Raw genomic sequence first — 27570 nt, 5'->3', positions numbered from 1 at the left:
TGCGGGAGCACGTGGCGTCCAGTCTCTCCTCTAGGGTCCTACGGGGTAGGAACTGGCTCCATTTTTGAGGAGGAAGATGAGGCTCGGAGAGGTTAAGCCCAATGTTGCAAAATTAGTTAGTGGCGGAACGGGGGTTCCAACCCAGACCCTGTGACTTTTAGACCTTGCCTGGTGTCCTGGAGGTTGCACAGACATGAAGAAGATTCAGGCCTGGTCCACTGCTTTTAGGACGTGACACTTCTCAGGCGACCCCCACTTTCAGTGATTTGCATTTTATTAGATAGAAACTGAAAACTTGAGTCAGGGTGTCTGAAACCAGCAAAAGAATGGCCTTTTCAGTCTTTGTTCCCATACCTTGGTTGGGGGTGTAGATTGGTGGGGCCCCGTGATATTTGCTGTGCAAACAACAGCCCAGGAGCCAGGCAGAGCCCACACCTAGCTGAGTAAATAGCACCTGCGGGCCCTGGCAGGGTGTCCAAGCTCTGCAGAGGCGCTGTGGTTTGTGAAATGACCAGGAGAACGTGGTGGTGGACTGGGAGCCCAGGACGCAGAGCTCTGATCCTATTAACGCGCGCACCTCTCTGTTCCTCATCTCTGGAGTGGAGGAATTCAACTCCTTGATGTTTGAGGCCCGAGGCTGCAGGAGTCCATTTGACTTGCTTGGGCAGTGCTGCATGGTGGTTGGGCAAGCAGAGGCTAGAATCTGGTTCACTGGGTTCGATTCTGAGCCTTCCTACTTACAAACTCTGCAATCCTGGGCAAGTCCTTAACTTTTCACACCTCTGTTTTCCTATCAGTGACCGAATATGATAGCAAGATCCACCTCATGGGGTTGTCAAGAAATTAGAGTTAGAATGACGCACAGAATTCTAGAATATACTGTCCTATGCTTTGACACTTCTACTTTGGTGGGGAAGTTAAGATTCGATTAAAGCAAATTAACAAACAAAAAAAGAAAAAAGAAGAAGTTAGAGTTAACATCCAAAAGTTAGAGTTTAGTTCAGGAGGGCTGGTACTCGATATATCTTAGGGATTATTATTGATTCTTGAATTCTAAAAATATTCACCGAACGCCTAGCACATGCGGAGCTCTGCACTATTTCTCTGGATGATAAGAAAATATTTACACACGGACCTTGTCTCAAAGAACACACAGTCCAGGAGGAGATGCGCACGTGACTATGTGTGTCTGTGACACAGACGTAAGTAACTGCTACACGAGAGACTGGGAAACTACTTCGATGCTTCAGGAACTTCTCCAGAGGCCCAGACACAGGAAGACGCAGGGGAGAAGGTAGACTTTTCGGTTGTGCATAGCACGTTTTCAGGATAATCCTGGACAACTGACCTCACTTCTCTTTGAATGATTTTCTCCTCCCGCGATGGTTGGTTATATAAGCCAACCCACCTAGGCTAGAGGACCCAGTTACTCAATTAAACACTGATCTCAGTGTTGCTGTGAACGTGTTTTGTAGATGTGGTTAACATCTATAATCAGTTGGCTTTAAGTAAAGCAGGTGCTCTGAGTGGGTCTCATCCAACCAGTGAAAGGCCTTAAGGATAAAACTGAAGTTTCTCTAAAGAAGAAGAGATGGTGTTTCTGGACTGTAGCGTCGGCTTCTGCCCAGAGCTACTCTGTAGATGTCAGACGTGCCAGTCCCACAGTCGCATGAGCCAGTTCCTTGAAATAAATGTCACATAGATCCAGATCCACCTCCCGCTGGTTTTGTTGCTCTGACAGGGGGCAAGCAGACACGCTGCCTTCCCAGCTGTCCCAGGCCACACCTACCTCCTCCTCCTCCTCCTCGGTTTCCCCGACACCTAGTCATGCAAGCACAGGACTCAGACCTGGAAGGGCCCCCCAAGGCTGTGTGGTCCACCCTCCCTCATGCGTGGATGAGGACGTTCAGACGGAGAACCCAAGCGAATTGTCCCTGGTCTCAAGGGCTACACTGGAGGCATCTGGGTGGCACTCAGGGCTGCCCTGCAGGGCTGGGATGAGAGGGAGGCAAGGGAGGCATTCAGGTGCGACATTTAACTGGCAAACCAAAAAATTCAGTAATCAAGATAAATAATATTTTGATGCAGTATTTCTAAGTGAATGTAAAAAGTCCATGATGAGCAAAATATCAAAATTTTAAATAAAGAAGGATCGGTATTCTCGGGTTTTCCTTTGCTGCAGGCTTTGATGTGGTTGGTATGACACTGTGTCCTGAGTCACTGGGGTCTCTGTATTAGACACAGCGACACATGCTGCCCCGTAGTGTTCATTGCTGTCGCATGTGTGGTTTTGTCTTCCCATGAAGACCCCACATGGGTGACCAAGTGGGGCCTGGTGTGCTCGGGATTGAGGGGTTTCCTGGGATGAGGGGATTTCAGTGCTTAAACTGGGACAGTCGCAGCGAACCAGGATGGCTGGTCACTTGATCAGAGAAAAAAGCAAGGACGGGACCTTGTGTACCTTTGTACTCCCCAAGCCACTTGGTAGCACTCAGTAATTACCATGGGCTGAATTTGTCCTTCTGGGCTGAGCACGAGGCAGGGGCTCAGTATATCCCCAATCAGTTGCTTATATGAAGCATAGAAAAGCCAAAAATAGTGCGGCCAGGACCTACTGGCAAATCCTCACTGCTCCCGCACCAGGCCTGCTGGGCTCCCGAGTGACTGGCCTGCGACTGCTCCTCCATTCCCTCCCCTGAGATGCCTGAGCAGTGAATCCACCTTGGGTAACTGCTAAAGGCTTACTTGCCTAAAATCCACCCAGGAGGCCCCATGTCCCCTCTTTTTTTTTTTTCTTAGAGACAGGGCCTTGCTCTGTCACCCAGGCTGGAGTGCAGTGGCATGATCATAGTTCACTGTAGCCTCGAATTCCTGGGCTCAAGGGATCCTCCCACCTCAGCCTCCCAAAGTACTGGGATTACAGGAGTGAGCCACTGCGCCCAGCCCCCATAACCCCCCCCCCTTTTTTTTTTTAATAAGTTCTGCCTTTGGAAACTTTCTGTGCCTTGGATACCAATAGTTATTTTGTTTCTGGGATCATTACAGTGTGCCTCCAGCTAGAAACAGAGCTGGGAATTTTCTAGGCAGGCCACTAACTAGGTTAGCTCTGTCATCTGGGTCAAGACCTCTGACTGGGGCTGGGCACAGTGGCTCATGCCTGTAATCCTAGCACTTTGGGAGGTTGAGGTGGGCAAGCGAGACCCCATCTTTACAAGAAAACCCACAAATTAGCCAGGTGTGGTGGCACACGCCTGTAGTCCCAGCTATTAATACTTGGGAGGCTGAGGCAGGAAGATTGCTCCAGCATAGGAGTTCGAGGTTACAGTGAGCTATGAGGATGCCACTGCACTGGGCAGCAGAGCAAGACCTTGCTTGAAAAAAAAAACACAGGCTTACACCTGGTGTTCTAGAAGACAGCAGGGTGCTTCTGTGACCATCAGTTTCCTCATCTGTAAATCTGGCATCATAATAACTTTCAAGGTAATTGTGACGATTAAATGGACTCATGTATATGCACCACCTAGCACAGTCCCTTGTGGGAGCTTATTTATTAGTTCCGTTTTCCTTCTCTTTAGTTCTCCTCTAAATCTAAATTTCAATGCTTTTATGGTTCCCCTTTTAGAGCAGTAGCCCCAGTGGTTCATTCATTCAAAACTTTTTTTATTGTTCCTTTCTATGTGCCAAGCCTCCCCCTACATGGTGGGTGATAAACACATGGTATGAACAAGAACCTGGTTAGAAAACATCAGCAATTGCCCAAATATCCACAGCAATGTAAAGAAAGACCTAGCAAAAAAGATCCATGCTAAAATGCACCCAGAAGTCAGAAATCATGCCTTTTATGATTGTTTCAAATATGTTTTGAGTAGATGCTACTTAGCAGGTAGTCACAGTTCTCCTCAGTGGCGGCTATTCTTGTATTTAAAGCACCTGCTACTGTTTCCAGGATGCTAACATTTACTTTGCTCTTTATGTCAATGTCATCTGTAGAGGGAGCCAGCTGTGGGGCCTTCCTCTTCCAGCATTGCCACTGAATTGTGCTTTGTTGATAAGAAAATAAACACCACTTGCGTAGATAGCGCCAGGGCCAGCCTTCGAGACTGGCTTGAGCGAGAACCTTCTGCTCAAGATGACGAGTGGGCTTCATCTTGTTGGGGTTAGGAACATTTTCCTTCTTTGTGGATTGATCATCTGGCTTAATTTTACTTTACCTTGTGTTGTTTTTGTCTTCCTGCTTTTCCTTCCTTGGAGCCCTTCTTAATAACTCCTCTCTGCTTGTGGGATTTTACCAGAAAGTAAAGAACTGATGACCCATAAAAAGAAAAGTTTAGACAGGAAGCAGATTAGAGGTTGCCCGGTGCTGGGGGTGGGGACGAATGGAGAGCAGGTGCTTAATAGGAACGAGGAAACTATAAGGATAGGAATTAGAACAGTGGTTGCAGTGGGGGCAGGGAGAGGAAAGGGCATTATTGGAAAGAGGCACAAAAGAACTTTCTAGAGTGATGAAAATATTCTGCATCTTGTTTTGGGCAGTGGTTACGGAGTATCTACAATTGTCAAAAAGTATTAAATGTACAGGAAAATCTGCATTTTATTGATGCTAATCATACCTCATTTAAAAATAAAAATGACACAGAGAAAATTTTAAAAAGTAACGATGAGTGTCCTAGAAAAAGAGGCAGGGGATCTGGCAGCATTTGATTGAACAAGTGTCCCCGGGGTCAAGTCATCCCTTTTAAAATGTGCCGCCCTGATGAACTGTTTTCTGCTACTTCGTTGGTTGTTTTAGGAATGCAGTTTTTGGGGAGGAGGAGGTTTCATTATTCCTCACTTCTGGGAATACGGCTTTTCTATATAATTTCATTTCAGAGAACTTTATGTATACTTTGAGCCAAGGGAACCTCTTCCCAAGTGTGATAATGAGTTTTGCCCTCTCTTGAGACGGACTTTAAGAAGTGGTCAATAGCCTTGGTTTTGCAGTCAGATGCCCTGGATTTGCACCCTGCCTAAGCCATTTGACTCTTGTGTCATTTATCTGGCTGGCCATTTGCTAGTTGTGTGACTCTGGGCAAGTTGCTTAATTTCTCAAGGCAGGACTTCCTGCTGGTGTAAAGCAGAGATGGTAACAACCCTTCTTAGCCACCCTCAGTTGATGCCCAGAGCCCAGCACTGGGCTTATGCCAGTAAAATATAGAAGAAAACTGGGCAAGGTAGCTCATGCCTGTAGTCCCAGCTACTTGGGGAGGCTGAGGCAGGAGAATTACTTGAGCCCAGGAGTTCGAGGCTGCAGTGAGCTACAATGGCTGCACTGTACTCCACCCTGGGAGACAGAGCAAGACCTTGTCTCTAAAAAAGAAAAAAAGAAAAAGAAAGAGAACCTGGCTGTGTGAATATGGTTACCAGATAAAATGCAGGATGTTCCAGTCAAATTTGAATTTTCAAGGAAACAAATAATTTTTATGTAAAAGGATGCCCCACATATTGCATTGATTATCTGCAATTCAAATTTAACTGGGCATTCTGTATTTTTATTTATTCAATCTGGCAACACTGTGTTTGAGGCATTATAGAAAGTCTTGTCATTAAGGGATAAAATGGGATGATATAGCTGGTGAAAAGCAAACAGTCTATCACTTGGTTTCCTAAAAACCTCACCTGTGGAGCTACATTTGGAATCTGGAAAAATTCAGCCTAACAAGCTACAGATTTAGGTGGCCTAGGCATGTCCGGGGGTTGAGGTAAAACTCAGAACTAAGAACAAAGGGATTAATTGACAGTCTGCATAATAAATAGATTTCCAGGCCCCTTCATTTCTCCTACTCCCAGGAAACTCATCTCCAGGCAGGAGGCTGGAGGTTCTTCTCTAGACAAATTGAGTTGTTTTAGGCAAATGACTCACACACACCATCATTTTGGGGATCCTCAAATGGAAAAGACAGATTTCCCCTTGATCACGGCACAGGGAAAACCCAGTGGTTAGCAAGCCCTTCACACATAAACACAGAACTTCCAATCAGGTTTCTAGTACCTCCATTCTTAAATTTGAATTGATGGTCAAGGATCCCCAAATACCCGAGGAAAAATTTCAATATGAAAGACTGACAGTGAAACAAAAGAAAAATTGAACCCAAGAAAACAGAGGCAATGTAAGACTGCGGTCCCCAATGCCCGGGCTATGGACTGGTACCAGTCCTCGGCCTGTTAAGGACTGGGCTGCAGAGCTCTGCTGCCCTCCACTCTTGTCCGTGGAAAGATTGTGTTCCCTGAAACTTAGGAACCAGGGGGCCACACAGCAGGAGGTGGGTATCTGGGCCAGCAAGGAAGCTTCATCTGTATTTACAGCCGCTCCCCATAGCTCGCATCACGGCCTCAGCTCCCCTCCCCCCGCCCCCTCCCATCTCTCTGGAAAAATTGTCTTCCATGAAACCGGTCCCTGGTGCCAAAAAGGTTGGGGACCACTGATGTGGGGTCATGAGAAAACAAAACAATAATAACAATAAACAAATACCCCAAAATACAGAGTTATTAACCTCAAAGAGATAGAGAAAATATTGCATCCATAAAAGTAGAACAGGATGCTATGAAAAAGGAACAAAACCAAAAAACGAGCTCTTGGTATTAAGAAATATGATAGCTGAGGCCGGGCATGGTGGCTCATGCCTGTAATCCTAGCACTCTGGGAGGCAGAGGTGAGAGGACTGTTTGAGCTCAAGAGTTCGAGACCAGCCTGAGCAAGAGCGAGACCCAGTCTCTACTAAAAATAGCAATTAGCTGGACAACTAAAAATATATGGAAAAAATAGCCGGGCATGGTGGTGCATGCCTGTAGTCCCAGCTACTCTGGAGGCTGAAGCAGAAGGATCGCTTGAGCCCAGGAGTTTGAGGTTGCTGTGAGCTAGGCTGATGCCACAGCACTCTAGCCCGGGCAACAGAGTGAGACTCTGTCTCCAAAAAAAAAAAAAAAAAAGAAAGAAAGAAAGAAAGAAAGAAAGAAACATGATAGCTGAAATTTTTAAAATAATAGAATATTTGTAAGATAGAGACCTCCCCCCAAACAAAAAGCCCCAGAAAGTAGAACAAAAAGACAAAGAGATGGACAAGAGGAGAGAAAAAAATACAAAAATTGGTGGCTCAATCCAGAAAGTCCAACATGCAACTGACAGGAGTTCTAGTAAAAAAGGAGAGAAAATGCAGGTGAGGAAATTATCAAAGAAATAATATAAGAATATTTCCCAGAACTGGAGGCTATGAATCTCTGTCTTAAAAGGATTTTCTAACTACCTAGCACAAAGAATAAACAAAAAGAGCCACACTAAAGCATTTTTGTATTTTCAAACACCATGGATAAAGAGAATTTTCTGAAAAGAAAATAATCATATTTAATAATTTGAGAACCATAAATAATAGAATTTCTCAACAGCAACATTCCAATCTTGAAATCTTGGGCCAATGTCTTCAAATTTTAAGAAACAATGATTTTCAATTTTGATTTCTCAACCCAACCAAACCCATTAATCATGTGTCAGGATGGAATAAAGAATTTCTTCAAATGTTCAAGGACTCAAAAATGTATCTTGCCATCCCACAGAATAGGAGGAAATTTTTGAAACTCCTATAGCTGATAAGAGACTTGCATTTAGACTACATAAAATATTACAATTCAATAATAAAAATACAAACAACCCAATTAAAAATGGGCAAAAGACTTATCTCCAAAGAAGATAGGCAAATGGCCAAAAACCACATGAAAAGATGCTCAGTGTCATTAGTCATTAAGGAATTGCAAATGAGATGATACTACTAGAGTGGCTATAATAAAAAAGGCAGATAGTAACGTGTTGGTGAGGACGTGGAGACATTGGCATCAATCCTCATATATTGCCGATGGAAATGGAAAATGGAAAACGTCTGCTCTGGAAAACAATCTGACAGTTCCTCAAAACAGAGTTCCCACGCAACCCAGAAATTCCATTCCTAGGTATATACCCAAGAGGAATGAAAACGTATCTACACAAAAATTCGTACACAAATGTTCTTAGCATTATTCATAATAGCCAAAAAGTAGAAACCATCCAATGTCCATCAACAGATAAGCAAAATGGTGTATACACATACAATGGAATATCATTCAGCTTTTAAAAGGAAAGATATACTGACATATGCTGCAACATGGATAAACCTTGAGGACATTATGCTATGTGAAATAAGATAGTCACAAAAGACAAATACTGTATGATTCCACTTATATGAAGTACCTGGCATAGTCAAATTCATACAGACAGAAAGTAGAATGGTGGTTGCCAGGGCTGGGGGATGGGAGGGCAGGGATTGTTTAATGAGTACAGAGTTTCAGTTTTGCAAAGTGAGGAGAATTTTGGAGATGGGTTGCACAACAATGTGAATATACTTAACGCTACAGAACTGTACACTTAAAAATGGTCATGATGGTAAATTTTGTTATGTGTGTTTTACAACAATTAAAAATTTTTAACAATTAATTAAAAAAAGAAATGAAGTACTGATACATGCTACAACATGGATGAGCCTTGAAAACTTCATGCTAAGTGAAAGAGGCTAGTCACAAAGGACCACATATTTTTTTTTTTTTTTTTTTTTTTTTTTTTGAGACAGAGTCTCACTCTGTTGCTCAGGCTAGAGTGAGTGCCGTGGCGTTAGCCTAGCTCACAGCAACCTCAAACTCCTGAGCTCAAGCGATCCTCCTGTCTCAGCCTCCCAAGTAGCTGGGACTACAGGCATGCACCACCATGCCCGGCTAATTTTTTCTATATATATTTTTAGCTGTCCATATAATTTCTTTCTATTTTTAGTAGAGATGGGGTCTCGCTCTTGCTCAGGCTGGTCTCGAACTCCTGAGCTCAAACGATCCGCCCACCTCGGCCTCCCAGAGTGCTAGGATTACAGGCGTGAGCCACCGCGCCCAGCCAGGACCACATATTTATTGTGTGGTTCCATTTATGTGAAATGTTCATAATAGGCAAATCCATAGTGACAGAAAGTAGATTAGTAGTTGCCTAGGACAGGGGTCCCAGGTGGTAAGAGAGGTGAGGGGTGACAGCTACAGGATATGGAGTTTCTTTTTTGGGGTGATGAAAATGTTCTAAAAAATGGATTGTGCTGATTTCACAACTCTGTGAGTATATGAAAAATGATTAAACCACACTTTAAATGGATCATTTGTACATAAATTATATCTAAATAAAGCTTTTAATAAATTATATGTTGCATATGTTTAGGAAACTAAAGGCCAGATGTGTTTCAGGAACATAAGGCAATATCCCAAGAAAGAGGAAGACATAGGATCCAGGAAATTCGTGCTAGGAAGGTTGTGCTGTAAGCTGACAGAGTTAGCAGTCCAGATTAGAGTAGGAGGGCTGTAGAAAGTAATAAAAAAGATCCATAGAAGCACTTGGTAAAAAAATCAATCAATCAATCAATCAACATATATATAAAGTAAGGAAATGAAGAAAACGAGGCAGTTATCAGTTACAAGCAAAACAAATTATAAAAGAATGAAAACTTAATTATATACGTGTCCCAGCTGTGAATAATAATTACATAATCCCAATAATGCATACACGGTATTGGTTTAATAAAAATGGTGCCATAAAATATATTGGGAGAATTGGGGAAGTGGGAATAGTTGTAAAAAGAGAATTAACATCTCATCTGAAAGTCAATGAATGAAGTCAAAAATATTAATAGATGTATCAAGATAGAGTAATGTAAAAAAAAGATAGAGCAATGTAAATTTATTATTTATCAAATAGAAAAATGGAGATCAGGCCAGGTGCAATGGCTCATGCCTGCAATCCTAGCACTCTGGGAGGCTGAGGTGGGGGTATCACTTGAGGCCAGGCGTTCGAGACCAGCCTGAGCAAGAGCGAGACCCCCCCCATCTCTACTAAAAATAGAAAAAATTAGCCGGGCATGGTGGTGCACACCTGTAGTCCCAGCTACTTGGGAGACTGAGGCAGGAGGATCGCTTGAGCCCAGGAGTTTGAGGTTGCTGTGAGCTGGGCTGATGCCACTGCACTCTAGTCTGGGCAACAGAGTGGACTTCAGCTAGACTCTGTCTCTAAAAAAAAAAAAAAAAAAAAAGGAAAAGAAAAGAAAAATGGAGATAAAAGATTAAAGCATGAAGTAACAGGAAGTCACAGCCAAGAAGGTGCCTCTGAGGTGTAAGACTGGGGAGAGGGGCGGGGGAGGCAAGCTGGTGTTTGTTGTAAGCTTTTCAAAACTGCCTTGACTAAAAACCAAACTCCATGCACACATTACTTAAATAAAACAAGATATATTTTTAAAATGGAAACCTAGAATTAGAGTGATCAGATTGCATGCCCACTGAACTATTTTGCATGCCTATTTCCTACTTAGGAAAATGGGTTAATTTTAGAGCTCAGAGTGCCTAGAGGGAGAAGGCACACAGGGGACATGCTCCCCCCCTTTCCCACTGTCTCAAACTCCTGGGGCCCCCCCGGGGAGGGGAAACAGGACACTGGGGCCAGCCTCTGTTCTTGCTGGCGTTTGACATCTGAGGTTATAGATTCTGGGTACCACAAAATTCTCCTGCACCCTCCAGGATTCTTTTGCGCCTTGACCTCTGTATCTCCGGGGATCTTTCCGGCACTGCTTCCTGAACCTGCCAGCCTGTCTCATGAGTTCTCAGATGCCCATCGGTGGTTTTCACTCTTGCCTGGCACCGACTTACCTAAACCGGACACTTCGGACTTTCCCTGCTTTTCCTCATCCAGGACTCAGACTGTAACCGGCTCTGTGAACAAATTACAATGACTTCTATATGTTTTTTAATAATCCTCTCCCTTATCTAACTACTTGACCTTTTGAGTTGTTTCCCAGAAATGATGGATTTTTTGCAACACAAAGGAATTGAAATTCCAAAGGCCGCTGGGTTGACTTTCTGACACCAAGACTCACCATCCCTCTGCAAGCTGCCCTACAGGCTTGACCCTTGTTAATTTCCCCACTATCTGCCAAAATGCAGTAGCCCCTTGTTAATTTCCCCCCTTTAAAAAGTTGGGTACTCTCCAGCGTGGGAAACAGATTTGAGGCTGCTTCTCCCAAGGAGACATCTTTCCTATTAAAATTTCCTTTCTTCCTTGGCAATCCTCATCTCAGCAATTGGTTATTGTGTGACGCAAGCAACCAGACGCAAGCCAAAACCCCCTTGTGGTTCCCATAACAAGACTCCAATTCCTCTGTGTTCCACACCCCACACCCACAGCTGCAGGCCACCCATGCCCAGCCCAGCTCCTGGAACCCTGGCCTTGACAGAATCCCAGATCCACCTAACTGATCAAGAGGGAAAGTCACCCAGAGAGAATCGCCACATTCCTCTGCAGTCTCAGGCCCCTCACTGGTCACTTGGGAGAAATGATTCATATTGTGAAAATACGTAGTGTACAACAGTTGGACCTGTGACTGGCACATAGTAGGCCTGAGGAAATTATTAGTTCAAGAAACACAGGTGTAAAATTTCAAGCAATGACAAGAAACAGCAGCAGGCAGCTGGCTTGTTGTGCAGGAGGGCAGGGCCAAGCAGACGGTTTGAGATTGCAACAGTTCTAAAGGACAAAAAAAAAAATTGTTGAGGCTGGGCTCGGTGACTCACGCCTGAAATCCTAGCACTTTGGGGGCGGGAGGATCACTTGAGGCCAGGAGTTAGAGGCTGCTTGTGCTACTGTACTCCAGCCTGGGCAACATAGCAAGACCTCATCACTACAAAAAATAGAAAAATTAACTGGGTGTGGTGGTGCATACCTGTGGTCCCAGCTACTCAGGTGGCTGAGGCAGGAGGATCACTTGAGCCCAGGAGTTTGAGGTTGCAGTGAGCTATGATGATACCACTGCACTCTAGCCAGGGTGACAAAGTGAGAGTCTGTCTCAAAAAAAAAAAAAAAAAATTGCTGTGTCTGTAACTGGATGGTCTTCTACACCCATCCCTGGGCCTTGATACTTTTGGGCCACACCCAGAGACACAGACAGATGCCATCTTTATCTTTTAAGTGTAAAACAAAAGACGATATTCATTTGGGATTCCCTTCCCTTGTTCCCTCCCATCCACTTCAGAACATCCCCAGATTCTGATAGATCTGAGCTTTCTCAGCCAGCCTCAGTTGTGTCATGACGATCTGCAATGCACTTTCTCTAGAACCAGCTAGAGACATATTATTATCATTATTTTTAGAGATGGGGTCTCACTCTGTTGTCCAGGCTGGAGTGCAGTGGCAGAAGCAGCCTCTAATTCCTGGGCTCAAGTGATCCTCCCGCCTCTGCCTCCTGAGTAGCTGGGACTATAGGTGCACCCTGTTGTATTGCTCCAAAGATTTAACAATTAATGTTGGGCTGGAAGTGGTGGCTCATTCCTGTAATGCCAGCACTCTGAGGCTGCAGTGAGCTATGATCTATGATCACACCACTGCACACTCCAGCCTGGGCGACAGAGTAAGACTGTGTCTCTTAAAAAAAAAAAAAAAAAAAAAAAAAAACCCCACAAACAATTAATATCAATATTTCACAGTAGGGAAATTCCTAATGACTCTGAGCTACCTTGATTTCACAATATTTTTATCAACATCATTTCATTTAACTGTAAAAGAAAACAGGACTTCTAGTAATGTAAATATAATGTATATATTTAACTTTTGCAGGCACTTTAGCTTATTTTAAGGGCCACTGGCTGGAGGATTGGGGATCTTTAAATGACATTGAGATATTTGACTTAGATTCATTTTTTTATGTGAAGCTGGTACTTTTATCAATCCCAGACTTTCCACAATTCACAGTATGGTAAGATTTTTTTTTTTTTTAAGTGGGGAGGGAATATATGTCCTAAGGAAGGTCAATTTTACCAAGGAAGAATATTTACCAAGGAGCAAACAATCATCTACTACGGCTCAAAAGAGTAGGAGGAACATGATCTCAGACTATAGGAAGGGCTTTTAAATTTAGTACTTTAAGCTTTTTTAAAAATGCCCTACATTGTGCTTATTTTTCTCATTTCTCTGTTCTCTTGTGGTTTGGCCCCTAGGAACAGCGCTGTTGGCGTTGGCACCACAAGAGCTGCAGCGTCACCTAGTGGCTAGTTGTCCTTACTGCACGTGCAATGATGGCTGTCATAGCCGGCAGTTCCCCAAAGTATTAACAGTTAACTCACACCCAATGAGGATCAACTTTAAGCATTTTGTGAAAATTTTTTGTGAAAATTTTTGAAATTCATTTTATAAAGACTCCTATAGCTTTGGACTTAAAAAGACTGCTTCACTGTAAATCTGAAGATTGAGTAGTTTCCAGAGTCAGGCCTGAGTTAGAGGTTGTTACTGGGTGACTCAGGGCAAGTTACTTAAACTATCTCTCAGTTTCCTCTTCTACAATGGAGATAAAAACAATAGACAGGACTGTTCTGAAGATAAAAGGAAAGTGTGCATGTCATGTATTTGCTATTGTTCCTGACGAGTAAACATTTGCTATTGATTTGTTTAAAGCTTCTAGAAGGATGGGCTTTAGTTCAGGCAAGGGACAGAAACCCATCCAAAGAGGCTAGAGTAAAAGCCTTCAGCAGTGTCTCAGAAAACTTTCAAGCCACTGGGCATGGTGGCTCACACCTGTAATCCTAGCACTCTGGGAGGCCGAGGTGGGAGGATTGCTTGAGGTCAGGAGTTCGAGACCACCCTGAATGAGAGCAAGACCCTCATCTCTACTAAAAATAGAAAAATTAACCCAGTGTCATGGCAGGCACCTGTAGTCCCAGCTACTCTGGAGGCCAAGGCAGAGGGTCACTTAAGCCCAGGAGTTTGAGGTTGCAAGCCTTTGCAATAACATTTTCTAGTTTTTTTGGGGGGGTGGGGGTTGGTATAGATATCATGTGCATCTTTTTAATATTGATTTCTAGATATTTCAATTTTTGATGCTATTTTACATGGCATTTTTTTACAATTCATTTTATAATTTGTGCTTGTGTGTGGAAGTACATTTCTTATACTGACCTTGTATCCAGCAAACTTGCTAGATTAACTTATCCTACTAGTTTACTTTTAGATTCATTTGGACTTTATGTACAGTCATGTCACCATTTACAGTTTTATTTCTTTCTGTCCAAAAATTATACCTTTATTACTGCCTTATTGCATGCTCATAGGCCTTCAGGACAATGGTGAATAGCTGTGAGAAACACAGGATCCTTGTTTTGTTCCACATCTCAGGAGAGCTTTCAAATTTACTATTAAGTATATTTGCTAAAGGTTTTTCGTGGATCACATTTAGCGAGATCTCTTCTGCTTTGCTGCCTTTCAAACCATTGACTCCTATAGGTAATATCTGAGATAATACACTTCCATCTCTTAACAGTGGTCATATTAGGATGGGGGTATGGGGTGGGTTTACAGGACATTTTGGGGAAACTTTTACTTTCTATAAATCATTGTCAGATTAAGCTTTGTGAAGAGATACCTTTTTTTTTGAGACAGGGTCTTGCTCTGTCACCCAGGCTAGACCATGGCTCACTGTAACCTCGAATGCCTGGGCTCCACCGACCCTCCTGCCTCAGCTTCCCAAGTAGCTGGGACTACAGGTGTGCTGCCACCGTGTCTGGCTAATTTTATTTTAGTTTATGTGGAGATGGGGTCTCATCATGTCGCCCAGGCTGGTCTCTAACTATAGGTATCAGGAGATGCTCCCACCTCTGCCTTGCAGAGCACCCGTATTACAGGCATGGACCGGGCCCAAGTTTCCATTTTTCACTAATTCTTTTCCTTATCACATCGTTCCAACCCTATCCTCAATATTTGCTTAGAATATTTTTTTCCTGGGAGCCCCTGTGGCCCAGTGCGCAGACGGCGGTGGCAACAGGGCACTCCTGAGGCAGCTGCCATGGAGCTTGGAGCGGCTCTTTGACGTGCACCGGTTGGCAGTAAGGACCGCTGAGCGGTGCTGGGGCTCGTGGCTCGGCAGGAGGACTCCGGGCTCCGGGCTCCGGGCTCACCGTGTCAGGGTCCTCATTTCCAACCACGTGACAGCTTCTGCCCACCACAAGTCAATCTGCTCACCACCTGTAGCACCCTCTACTCAATAGCGGCCCCGGCTTTGTGTGCCGGTCTAGGGGCCTCATGGACGTGAGTGGGCGCGGGGGGTTGGTGGAGTCACTCAAGAGACCCTGTGCTTCCTTGAGGCTCCCCCAACCCTCTGCTGCTGTTCCCGGAGGAAGAAGCCACCAATGGTCGGGAGGGGCTCTTGCGCTTCAGTTCCTGGACATTCTCCATCCAGGATATGGTACAACCTTTTACCCTGCAAGTTCGGAGACCCCTGGTCTCTGTGACTGTGTCAGATGCCTCCTGGGTCTCGAACTGCTGTGGTCACTTTTTGTCCCTTTCATGGTGTATCAAGTAAGGTGGCTTCGTCCTATTCATCGCCAACTGGGGGAGAGGAATGAGGAGTTTGCCCTCCGTGTACAACAGCTGTTGGCCGTGTACAACAGGACTTCGGGCACACAGGGACCCGGCTCACTCCAGCAGACAAAGCAGAGCACAGGAAGCGACAAAGACACCATGGATGGCGCCCCCAGTCAGCCCAGTCATCTTTCCCTCCTTCCCCTGGCTTTTCTCCTGATGTGCAGCTGGCAGCTGTGGCTCAGAGAGTCAAGGAGGTTTTGCCCCATGCGCCACTGGGTGTGATCTAGAAAGACCTGCCTAGGACTGGCTGTGTAGACTTGACCATCACTAATCTGCTTGAGGAGGCCATAGCTTTTATGCCTGAAGACATCGCTGAGGGAACTCAGTCCCTACCACAGCCTCTGCCTCCAAGTTCCCCACCTCTGTCCCTGGGACCCCTCAGCCCACAGCCCTAACCTTTGCCAGCCCTTCCTGGGCCCAGCAGGAGAGTCTGCAGGAGCACGAACCAGCGCCGTATGAATGCGCGGGAAACAGGACGGCACCCAGAGCCTCAGGACGGAGACTGCGGGCGGCCCTCGCCCAGCACACAACAGGCTGGATGGCTGGGTGGTAAAAAGGGAGGGATGAGGCTCCCCCAATATCACATTAAATTCAGGGTTTTCACAAAAAAAAAAAAAAAAAAAAAAAAAGAATTTTTTTTTCTAATTCACTGAATTGCAGCATATAGTGAGATTTTGTTTCTGAGGTGGGTGCTCTTGCCTCTGAGGAGGGTGCTGTTGTCTCTGAGGTGAATGTTGTCTCTAAGGTGGATGCTATTGTCTCTGTGGTGATTGTTGTTGCCTCTGAGGTGGGTGCTCTTGTCTCTGAAGTGGATGCTGTTGTCTCTGAGGTGAGTGCTGTTGCCTCTGAGGTGAGTGCTGTTGCCTCTGAGGTGAGTGCTGTTGCCTCTGAGGTGGATGTTGTTGACTCTGAGGGGGATGCTGTTGCCTCTGACGTGGGTGCTGTTGCCTCTGACATGGGTGCTGTTGCCTCTGAGGAGGATGCTGTTGCCTCTGAGGTGGGTGCCCTGCCCAGGTCCTCTTTATCTGGCCAGTGTACCCACTCCCCAGACACTCTCTGGTTTCGGCTGCTAAAAGCTAATAGCTACATTCTTCTTTGGAGGATTCTCTTTGCTAATGGGAGCTGCCTTGCCAGGAGATGCCTGGGAGGTTACGCACACAGCCGGGGTGGCCCATGGCCAGTGACTGACTAATTGGGTGGGGCATAAAAGCCTAGCTCCCTGGACTCAAGGCGGGACACACTGCAGGGTAATAAACACTCCAGAGCTCCCCTTGGGGTCGGACTGTGGTTAGACCTCTCCTGAAAGCACGTATTTGCTTAGCCTCTTCCCCTGCCCTATTCTGCTTCCCTCCCTTCCTTGCAGGTTTCTCCCTCAATAAATCAACTGCATGGAAATTTCTGCCCTCCCTGTCCCCCGCTTCCATTTTCCCCCTGTCCCCATCTGTAGTCCATGGCCAGCCATACCTGGCTGAGACTAAGAGCTAGACCAGACCCCCAACGGTTAGTCCAGGCTCAGGGTCCAGCAAAGCAGATGACTTGGACTTAGCTGAAATTATTTTCACTTTGACAGAACCTGCCAAAGAGCTGTGTGAAGGAGCTACGTGAGGTCGAAGATACCTCCTGGCCCTGGGTGCGGATCCTGGGTCCTCAGAGGTGCACCTGAAGTGGCCTCAGCTGCCCAAGTGGGCCGAGGCATGTGCCCTGTCAGAAGGGTCTAGAACCCTGCGAGCTACTGCCATTTATCCCTTTTACTCTGGCAGAGGGATCGTGTCAACTCCCGTGACGTGACCCTAACGTCTGAGTTGTAGGTTTAAAACATCTGACTGTGCAACAGTTACCAGTTACTTCTGCTTTCTTTTCTCACTGTGTTATTAGATCTACCTGAGGTGCCAATGCAACAGGGCTGGCCTGGGCTACCATGGGCTATACGTATTTTAAAAAATATATTATTTATTTTTGAATTGAGAAAAATTATATATATTTATGATGTACAACATGAGATGTTGAGATATGTATACATTGTAGAATGGCTAAATCAGGCTAATTAACATACGCGTTACCTCACATACTTATTTTTTTGTGTGTGATGAGAACACTTAAAATCTATTCTCTTAGCAATTTTTGAGTATACAATACATTGCTATTAACTATAGTCACCGTGTTGTATAAGACTGTACTTATTTTGAAATTGAATTGAAATTCTCAGAATAAAAGGAAGCTGTAGAGTTCTCTTTAGCCTGCATTTCTCTGGGGTTTTCTTGTGTCATTATACCTGCTCTTGGATGAACTGTCAGCACAAGCTGTCTGGGTTTTTTATTTCTATTTTTTTTAGAGAGGGCTATCTTTTGGGAGGCTGAGGTGGGAGGATCACTTGAGGCCAGGAGTTCAAGATCAGCCTAAGCAACATAGCAAGACCCCGTCTCTACAAAAAATAGAAAAATTAGCTGGACATGGTGGCACATACCTGTGATCTCAAGCTACTCGGGAGGCTGAGGCAAGAGGATCACTTGAGCCCAGGAATTTGAGGTTGCAGCAAGCTATGATGATGCCACTGCACTCTAGCCTGGGCAACAGAGCGACACCCCATCTCAAGGAAAAAGAAAACTAAATAAAAATTTTAAAACAAAAAAAAAAAAAAAAGAAGAGGGCTGTCTTAAAGCTCAATCTCAACTCCAGTTCTAGGGGAAGAAAAGTGACCTTGATCATCTTAGTGGCAGTGGAAGGAATAACAACACAAGAAATTCCTTAAATAAAAATATATTGACTTTAAAAATTAAATTAAGTTAAAAAACTTTCATTCATCAAGAGACAACAGCGAGAGAATGAAAAGATAAGACACATAGAAGATATTATGATAGATATATCTGACAAAAGACTTATATCCAGGATATATAAAGAACATTTACAAATCAGTAAGAAAAGAGAGACAACATAGGTGGGTGCAGTGGTGTGCATCTATTAATATAATCCCAGCTACTCGAGAGGCTGAGATAGGAGGATCCCTTGAGCCCAGGAGTTCGAGGCCAGCCTGGGCAACATAATGAGACACCCCATTAAGAAAAGAAAAAGAAAAAGAAAAGGCAGACAGTAATATAAAATTTGCCATTGTAAATTTTTTTTCTCTCTCTCACTCTTTTTCTTTTATTATTTCCACAATGGAAGCAAGGAACCATCGTAAATTGTAAAGTGTACAATTCAGCAGGATTAAGTCTACCCACAACGATGTGCAATAATCACTCTATCTAGTTCCAGAACTTTTTCCTTGCCCCAAATAAACAGAAATTCTGTAACCCATTAGGCAGTCACTCCTCAATTGCTTTCGTACCTTTGACCACTAATCTTCTTTCTGTCTCTAGGGATTTGCCTGTCCTGGATATTTCATGTAGATGGAATCATATAATATGTAGCCTTTTGTGTATGGCTTTTTTCACGTAACATAATATTTTCAAGGCTCATCATGTTGTATTTCATGTCTTTTCATGGCTGAATAATATTCCATTGAATGGATATATCACATTGTGTTTATACATTCTTCTGTTGATAGACATTTGGGTTGTTTTCACATTTTTAGCATTGTTGATAGGGTTGCTATGAATGTATAAGATTTTTTTGTGGACACATGTTTTCAATTCTTTTGAGGATATACTATACCTAGAAGTGAAGTTGCAGAGTCATATGGTAATTCTATGTTTAACTTATTGAGGAACTGCCAAACTGTTTGGCATAGTGGTTGCACCCCTACACATTCCCACCTGTAATGTATGAGGCTCAAATTTCTCTGCATCCTTGCCAACACTTGTTATTTTCCTTTTTAAAAATGACCATCCTAGTGAATGTGAAGTGGTGTATCATCATGGTTTTGATTTGCATTTCCCTAGTGACTAATGATGTTGAACATCTTTTCATGTGGTGGTTAGCCATTGGTATATCTTCTTTGGAGAAATATCTATTCAATTCCCTTGCCTATTTTTAAATTGGGTTGTTTGTCTTTTTGATGTTGAGTTGCAAGAGTACTTTATATATTCAGGATACTAGACTCTTACATATGATTTGCAAATATTTTCTTCCATTCTGTGGGTAGACTAACCAATTAGTAAAATAGGCAAAAGAGTCACACAGGAATTTCACAAAACAAGTATCAAAATGACAAATAAACATATAAAAAGGTGCTCAATATCTTTTGTCATCAGAGAAATGTAAATTAAATTCATAAAGAGATACTACAACATACTCACCAGAACGGCTACAATGAAAAAGGCCAACATACTGAGTATTGGTGAGGAAAAACTGGAACTCTTATTTTGTCAGTGGGAACATGTATTGATACAACCACTTTGAAAAACTATTTGGCAGTAGTTACTAAACCTAAACATATGGATATTCTGTGATCCAGCAATTCCACTCCTGGGCATACACCTAACAGAAGTGAAGTGTTATGTCTACCAAAGAACACGCTCAAGAATGTTCTTTGCAGCTTTATGCACAATAATCTCAAACTGGAAACAACCCAAATGTCCATCAACAAGCTGTAAGATTCCATTATTATGAAGTTCAGAAACAGACAAAATTATTCTATGCTGATAGAAGTCAGAATATTAGTTACCTTTAGGTGGGTACAGATTGACAAGGTATACAAGGGAGCATGCTGGGGTGTTGAAAGTGTTTCATATCTTGATCTGGGTGGATGTTACGTGACTATGATATATGTAAAAAATTCCTCGAGCTATATAGCTGTCATCTTAACAGGGAGGCCTTCACTCACCACTTTATTGGAAGTAGCATTTTGCCTCCCACCAACCTGATGCCCTCACCCTGCTTTATTTCTCTTCATAGTAATCCTGACTACCTAACTGTTAATGGCTCAGACTGCCATAACACAATGCCATAGACTGGGTGACTTAAACAACAGACATTTCTTTCTTCCTTTCCTTCCCCTCCCTCCCTCCCTCCCTCCCTCTCTCTCTCTTTCTTTCTTTCCTTTCTCTTATTTTCTCACAGTTCTGGAGGCTGAGAAGTCCAAGATCAAGGTTCCAGCTGATTTGGTTTCTTGGGAGGGCTCTTTTTTTGGCTTGCTGATGGCTGGCTACCTTCTTGCTGTGTGCTCACATGACCTCTTATTTGTGTGTTTTGTGGGGGGAAGAGACCACTTTCTGATGTCTCTTTTTTTTTTTTTTTTTTGAGACAGAGTCTCATTTTGTCACCCCAGGTAGAGTGCAGTGTCATCATCATAGCTCACTGCAACCTCAAACTCCTGGGCTCAAGTGGTCCTCCTGCCTCAGCCTCCCGAGTAGCTGGGACTATAGGTGCACACCACTGTGCCCAGCTAAAGAGGAAAGACTTTTTACATGCATTCTGCGGCGCATTTTATAGCATGTACTGTTAGGTCATTGCTTCTTTTAAGAAAATTATTTCTTGGTTATCACTCTGTGGTAAGCATCCTCAGTCAAAGTTTAGTACTTGATTCTAGTCCTGACTTCACCACTAAGTTGCTGTACACCCTGGTGATTCCCTTTCCCTCTATAGACCTTGCCTTCCTCAATTGTTAAATAAAGGGTTGCAACTGAGTTAAAATGTCTGAGGTCAGTCCTTTGCCGCTGGAAAATGTTATTAAAACTTGCCTAGTGTGTTGTTCTTGTTTCTAGCACTAGGGGGCAATACAAGCAGCACATTGGAACACATTCTGCTCTTAACTGTTTCTGTTAAGAGATAAATGGGTTGATGCAGAAAGATGATTGCTGTCTGCTTTGGTTCTCCAACCTCTTCTGAAACCTCAAGCTCACACATTCGAGGTTCTACCAGGCTAGAGACACGAATTTCCATCAAAAGCAACAGGACTTGATTGCCCTTGAAATCCTGGATCCATCACTTTTGTATCTGGCACGGATCATGTATGTGGTTGGGGAGATGGCATGCAGAGAATAAACTGTCTGTGAATGACAAATAGATACCCAGAGGGAGGAAAACTGAGGTATAGGATGAGATTTTGTGCAGAAGAGAAAACCAGTTTAGTAATACTGTCTTGCTATGGTGTCTGACTGAGACCAGCATGTGGTTGGAAGGTCCATGGAGGCCGTGCACAGAGAGGAAGATCAATGGTCTGAACACTAGAAGACCTATACCAGAGTCCCAGCTTGTCCAGTGACGTGTTATGTGACCCTGTGCAAAGTACTTCCCCTCTGAGTATTATCTTTCTACCTGTGAAATGAGGAGGGGCCTATACATAGCTAACACATATCTCATGTACCTTCTACCACCTCCTATACCATGACAGGTATTTCTTACCAACCCAGGAGCCTTTCCCACCAATCCAGACACAGACACAGCCTCAGAATCCTTTTCAACACTACAGCTGGTTTTTGCCATCTCTGTTGACTTTAGATTATTCCCCCCCCCCTTTTTTTTTTTTTTTTTTTTGAAGACAAGGACTTACTCTGTTGCCTGGGCTAGAGGGCAGTGGCATCATCACAGCTCACTGCAACCTCAAACTTCTGGGCTCACTGGTCTCAAGCGATCCTCTTGCCTCACCCTCCTGAGTAGCTGGGACTACAGATGCGCTCCACCACACTGAGCTAATTTCTTTTTATTATTTTTTTTTGTAGCAACAGGGTCTTGTTATTTTCCAGGCTGGTCTTGGACTCCTGGGCTCAAGTGATCCTCCCGCCTCAGCCTCCCAAAGTGCTAGGATTACAGGTGTGAACCACCGTGCCCAGCCAACTTTAGATTATTTCTAAAAGTCCTTCTATCACCAACATTTTGTGGTAACAGGGCTTAAATAGCAGAGACCTCTTTGGTGTTGACCAACTTCGGCTGGTTCTGGATGGTTTGGGGTCAATATTTTAATGACTTTATACATTGGGTAGAGACAGACATATTTTCTGCTTTACACGATTATAATGCTTATAGGGGTTGAAGAACTTGATGCTCTAGCCTACTGGCTTAGAAAAAAGGCTTTACTTTTGTGGAGAGGTTGGTGATCACATTCCAAAGTAATTAATAGGTAGGAGAACATGTATTCAACCTTGCCCTTGACCTTTAGGATGTCGCTTGGAATTTTCAGATCCAAGTACAGAACATGGCTGTTTAAATTTAAGCACAAAGATCAGGTTCTTCTTCTCCCAGGCTGGTCTCAAACTCCTGGCCTCAAATGATGCTCCTGCCTCAACTTCCCAAAGTGCTGGGATTATAGTTGTGAGCCCCCGCAACTGACCAAATCACGTTCTTCTAAGAAAATTTGGAATTAACTCAGACTTCGTTACTGGAAGGTATCTCCTTTATATGATATCACCACCACCCAGTTAAAAATGGGTAAAAGTGAACACGTAGTGATTAATAGTTTTACTGAACTAGAAGTCATAATTCCATTTATATAAAGTTCAAAACCAGGCAAGACTTATCTTTGGAAATTGAAGTCAGGACACAGGTTACTCTCAGGGGGAGGGTAGAGATTAGGAGGGGGTATTAAGGTGTTCCTGGGAGGCAGAAAACATTCTGTTTCTTCATCTAGGAGCTGGTTACATGGATGTGTTCACTTTGCAAAGATTCATCAAGCAATACACTTATAATTTGTGTACTTCTCTGCAAGTATGTTACCCTTCAATAAAAAGTTGAAAACGTGTGCATGTATCAACATCAACCTCATTTAGGTGTTCGCTGACATCTGCTGGAAACAGCCCAGGGACAAGGAAAGGGGAAGGGAAAAGGCCACTTCAGGAGGCTGCCTTACCTTGAGTTTCCCCTGTTTTCTGAGAAGCGCTTGAATGTCACTGTTCAGCATGATCAACTGGAGAAAGGCCTTGAGGTTGGTACTGTGGGTGAGTCACTGTGGGAGTAAATCCTGACAGTGACAAATGAATAAAGTGTGGTTTTTAACTGTTAAAAAAAAAAAAAAAAAAGTGCATGCCCCTGACCCAGAAACTTTGTTTTTAAGAGTTAATTTTTTATAAATGAAATATTTATTAAGCAATTTTTTTTTACAAATACTTTAGCTTCAGCAGTGTGCCACTTTGCTATATTGTTTTAATTTTTTTTAATACAGTCACTCTGGCTTTCTTTTCCTTAGACATTGGTTATATCTTTTTCCATTCTTTTCCATTTTTGGTGATTTTTTTTTTTGAGATTAAATATACATAACATAAAATTTGCCATTTTAGCCATTTGAAAGTGTGCGATTCAGTGGCATTAAGCACATTCACAATGTTGTGCAACCATCATCACTATCCATTTCCAGAACTTTTTCGTCATACCAAACAGAAACTCTGTACCCATTAAATAATAACTCTCCATGGCCCCTTCCCCCAGCTCCAGGTAATTCTACTCGCAGTCTCTGAACATGCCTATTTTAGGTACTGCATGCAAGTGGAGTCACATAATATTTGTCCTTGTGTGTCCGGCTTATTTTGTGTATCATGGTGATTTCAAGGTTCACCCATGATGTAGCATGCATCAGAATTCATTCCTTTTTAGATTGAATTATATTCCGTTATATGTATACGTCACATTGTTTATCCATACATCTGTCGATGAACAGTTGGGTTGTTTCACACCTTTTGGCTATTTTGCAAAATGTTGCTATGAACATTGGTGTACAAGTCCATACTTTCAATTCTTTGGGGTAGATACCAGGAGGTGGAATTGCTGTATCATATGGTAATATTATATTTAGCTTTTTGAGGAACTGCCGAACTTTTCCATAGCAGCTGTGCCATTTTCCATTCCTACCAGCAATGCATAAGGATTCCGATTTCTCTGCATCCTTGCCAACACTTGCTGTTTTGATTTTTGATCATGCCGTTCTAGTGGGTATGAAGTATTTTCTCATTGTGGTTTCGATTTGCATTTCCCTGATGACTAATGATGCAGAGAATAATTTTATGTGTTTTTTGGCCATTGGTATATCTTCTTTGGTATCACTTCTTTTTAAAGTACAAAATACTTGAAGTGCCAAAAGACATAAAGGATAATACAATAAACATCTGTGTTCGTACCACATGGCTTAAGGAATAAAGCACCCCCCATACTGCAGAAAATTCTTGTGTGCCCTTCCCAATTGTTTCTTTGCTCCCTCCCCCCAAGTAAACACTATCCCAATCTTGATGTTTATTACTCCCATGCATTTCCTTATACTTTCATTACATCTATATATATGCCCTAACAAGAAGTGGTATTGTCTTGCATGTTGGTACAGCTTATTTAAATGAAATTTTACATTGTGTGCTCTTTCTTTACCCTTTTATTTAGCATTTATGAATCAACCAGTTGATGCACATAATTGTAGTTCATTCACTTTCTCTGCTCTGTGCTGTTTCATGGTGGATATGACACATCTATCCATTCTCCTGTTAATGGTCACGTCCTCCCCGTTTTTTGCTATTACAAACAATGCTCCTCTGAACATTTCTGTACCTGCTTTTTTGTGTGCATGAGTAATGTTTTTTGCAGGTATATATATGTAGGAGTGTAATTAAATTGAGAGGTTGTTGGGCATACACATCATCAACTTTACTAGATATTAATACTGTGAAATGCTCTTCAAACCCACCATGCCAATTTATACATTTCCAGCAGTGTGAGAGTTTCCGTGGCTCCACACCATCACCAACACTTAGTGTTGTCATGCTTCTTAATTTTTGCTAATTTGATGGCTGTGAAATGGATCTCATTGTGATTTTAATTTGCCTTCTCTGTTTAGGAGTGAGTTTCCTCATGCATGGGCCACTCAGATTTCCTGTTCTGTGGCTCACCCAGTCATGTTTTACCCGTTTTTCTATTGGGTTGCTTATGTTCATCCTATTTCCTTATGGATGCTCTTTATGTATGCCTAATATTGATCTTTTGTTGATTACGTGTTGCAAAAATTTTCTTCCCATCTGTGGCTCATATTTTCTCTTTTTAATGATGTCTTTCGTTTAATAGGAGATTTTTAAGTTTAATTGGTCTCTCTTTTCCTTTATGGTATGGCTTCAGAAATCTTTTCCTACTCCAAAGTCAGACCAATATTCACCTCTATTTCCTTTTTGTTGTTGTTGTTGTTTTGTGTTTTGGTAGAGACAGTCTTGCTACGTTGCTTAGGTTGGTTTCAAACTCCTGGGCTCAAGTGACCCTCCCACCTTGGCCTCCCAAAGTGTTAGGATTACAGGCATAAGCCACCATGCCCAGCTTCCATTTCCTTTCAAAAGGTTTGAAGTTTTGCACTTTAATCTTACTGAAGTTGATGCTTGTGTATGTATGTTGTGATGCAGGAATCCCCCCCCCCACTCTGCCACATACACTTTTTTTCTATTATATAACAAGTTGTCCCTTCACTAGCTGTTTAATAATCAATGACAATTGATTAATGTCATTCCCCTACTTAAAACTCTCCCATGGCTCTTCTGCCCATGGCATGAAGTCCCCATCTCCTTGCTGCTGTCTGTTAGGGATTGTATAAACTGGCCCAGCCTCCCCACCCCTCCACCTCACCTCTCATCGCTCTCCTACTCTCCAGGCACACGGACCTTGACCTTCCTTCAGTTCTAAAGGGCTGGACTCTCTTTTACCTCTAACCTTCAACTGGTTTTGTTTTCACTACCTGGCATGCCCATATTCTTCTGGTCTCAGTTAATACTAGTTGTATGGGGTTGAATGGTACATCCCCCCACAAAGATATATCCACCCAGAATCTATAAATGTGATCTCATTTGGAAAAAGGGTCTTTGCATATGTAATTAAGTTAAGGATCTTGAGATGAGATCCTCCTGGATTACCAGGGTGGACCTTAAATCCAATGACAAATCGTAGGAGACAGAAGAGGAAAAGACACACAAAGGGAAGAAAGGGAAAGCCACAGGAAGATGGAGGCAGAGATGGGAGTGACAGAGCCACAAGCCAAGGGACTTCAGCAGTCACCAGGAGTTGGGAGAGTCAAGGAAGGATCCTCCCCTCCCTTAGAGTCTTTGGAGGGAACATGGCTTTGGTGACACCTTGATTTAGGACTGACGGCTTCCAGAACCATGACAAAATAAATTTCTGTTGTTTTAAGCCACTGAGTTTATAGTGATTTGTTATCACAGCCACAGGAAACTACTACAGGCAGGAAGCCCGAGTGAGGAGCCGGCAACGTCAGTGGGCAGGGCTGGAGAAGACGAGGCAGGTGGTGGGATGAAGCATCTTCCAACCCCAGCCAGGAGCAGGGCCTCTTACTCATAGGCAGGTCATAGACAGTGACCACGGAGGGGGTTTAAGTGATGGGGCCACACTAGAAGGACCCTTGGCTTCCCATGTCTTCAATGGAATGAACAAATCTACTCAATACACCTTTAGGGTCCCTCATCCATGGAGGAGAGAGGCAGGAGGGACCCCAAGGAGGCCCAGGGAGCACGGAGTGGTGGGGGTGCGAATGATTCAGTTGCTGCAATGGGTGGACGTCCGGGCAGTGCAGTCTGGGCTGGCAGAAAGGACAGAAAAAGAAGAAAGGGAGTGATGGAGATGAGAACAGCTGGGGCCTGGGAGGCACACGGCTTGCAGTGGCCCCAGAGAGAAGCAGACCATCCTCAAAAAGACACTAAGGGCTAACCAGAATGCAGCAAGGTGGGTAAGGACAAGGGACAATGGTTCAGAGGCAGATGCCAGCAGGCTAAAGGACAATTCCGGGATGGGGCAGTGGGAGGGCTCCTGTGTCTTCGGATTTCTTTGATCCCTGAACCACTTTGGCTGGGACAGAGCCTTGGGCACCCACAAGGTCATATCTGTTCAAACAAAATTTAACACTGGAGGTAAATCATTAACGATTTGAAGAAGCAAACAGGAATATAGGCCATATCTCTAGCACAAGGACTTGAGAGCCACAGGGCTGTTCAGAACTCGTGAACAGCAGAAGAGGCTGCTACGCATGGTTGCCTTAGGCTAGTGCAAGCATTTGCTCAGCACCTTCTATTATAGAAGTAAGTGCCAGGTGCTGTGGGAACTAATGCATAGAGACTAGCAGAATCTGCTCTCAGCTCAGAGCTGGGGGAATCCAAGCTCATGGCCATGGTGAGCGCCCACATGCCAGTCACCCGGCCCACCATGGCCGACCCATCAGCTTGTGTAATCCTCACGCTGATCCCCTG

General features: G+C 43.6%; 1 pseudogene; it reads left to right on the top strand.

Moving 5' to 3' along the window:
* Positions 1-6164: 6164 nt before the first annotated feature.
* On the top strand, positions 6165-17147 carry LOC138401583 (lipid droplet-regulating VLDL assembly factor AUP1-like; annotated as a pseudogene).
* Positions 17148-27570: the final 10423 nt, after the last annotated feature.

Source organism: Eulemur rufifrons, chromosome 21, assembly GCF_041146395.1.
Source record: "Eulemur rufifrons isolate Redbay chromosome 21, OSU_ERuf_1, whole genome shotgun sequence".
NCBI lineage: Eukaryota > Metazoa > Chordata > Mammalia > Primates > Lemuridae > Eulemur > Eulemur rufifrons.
This window is presented reverse-complemented; position numbering and strand designations above follow the sequence as displayed.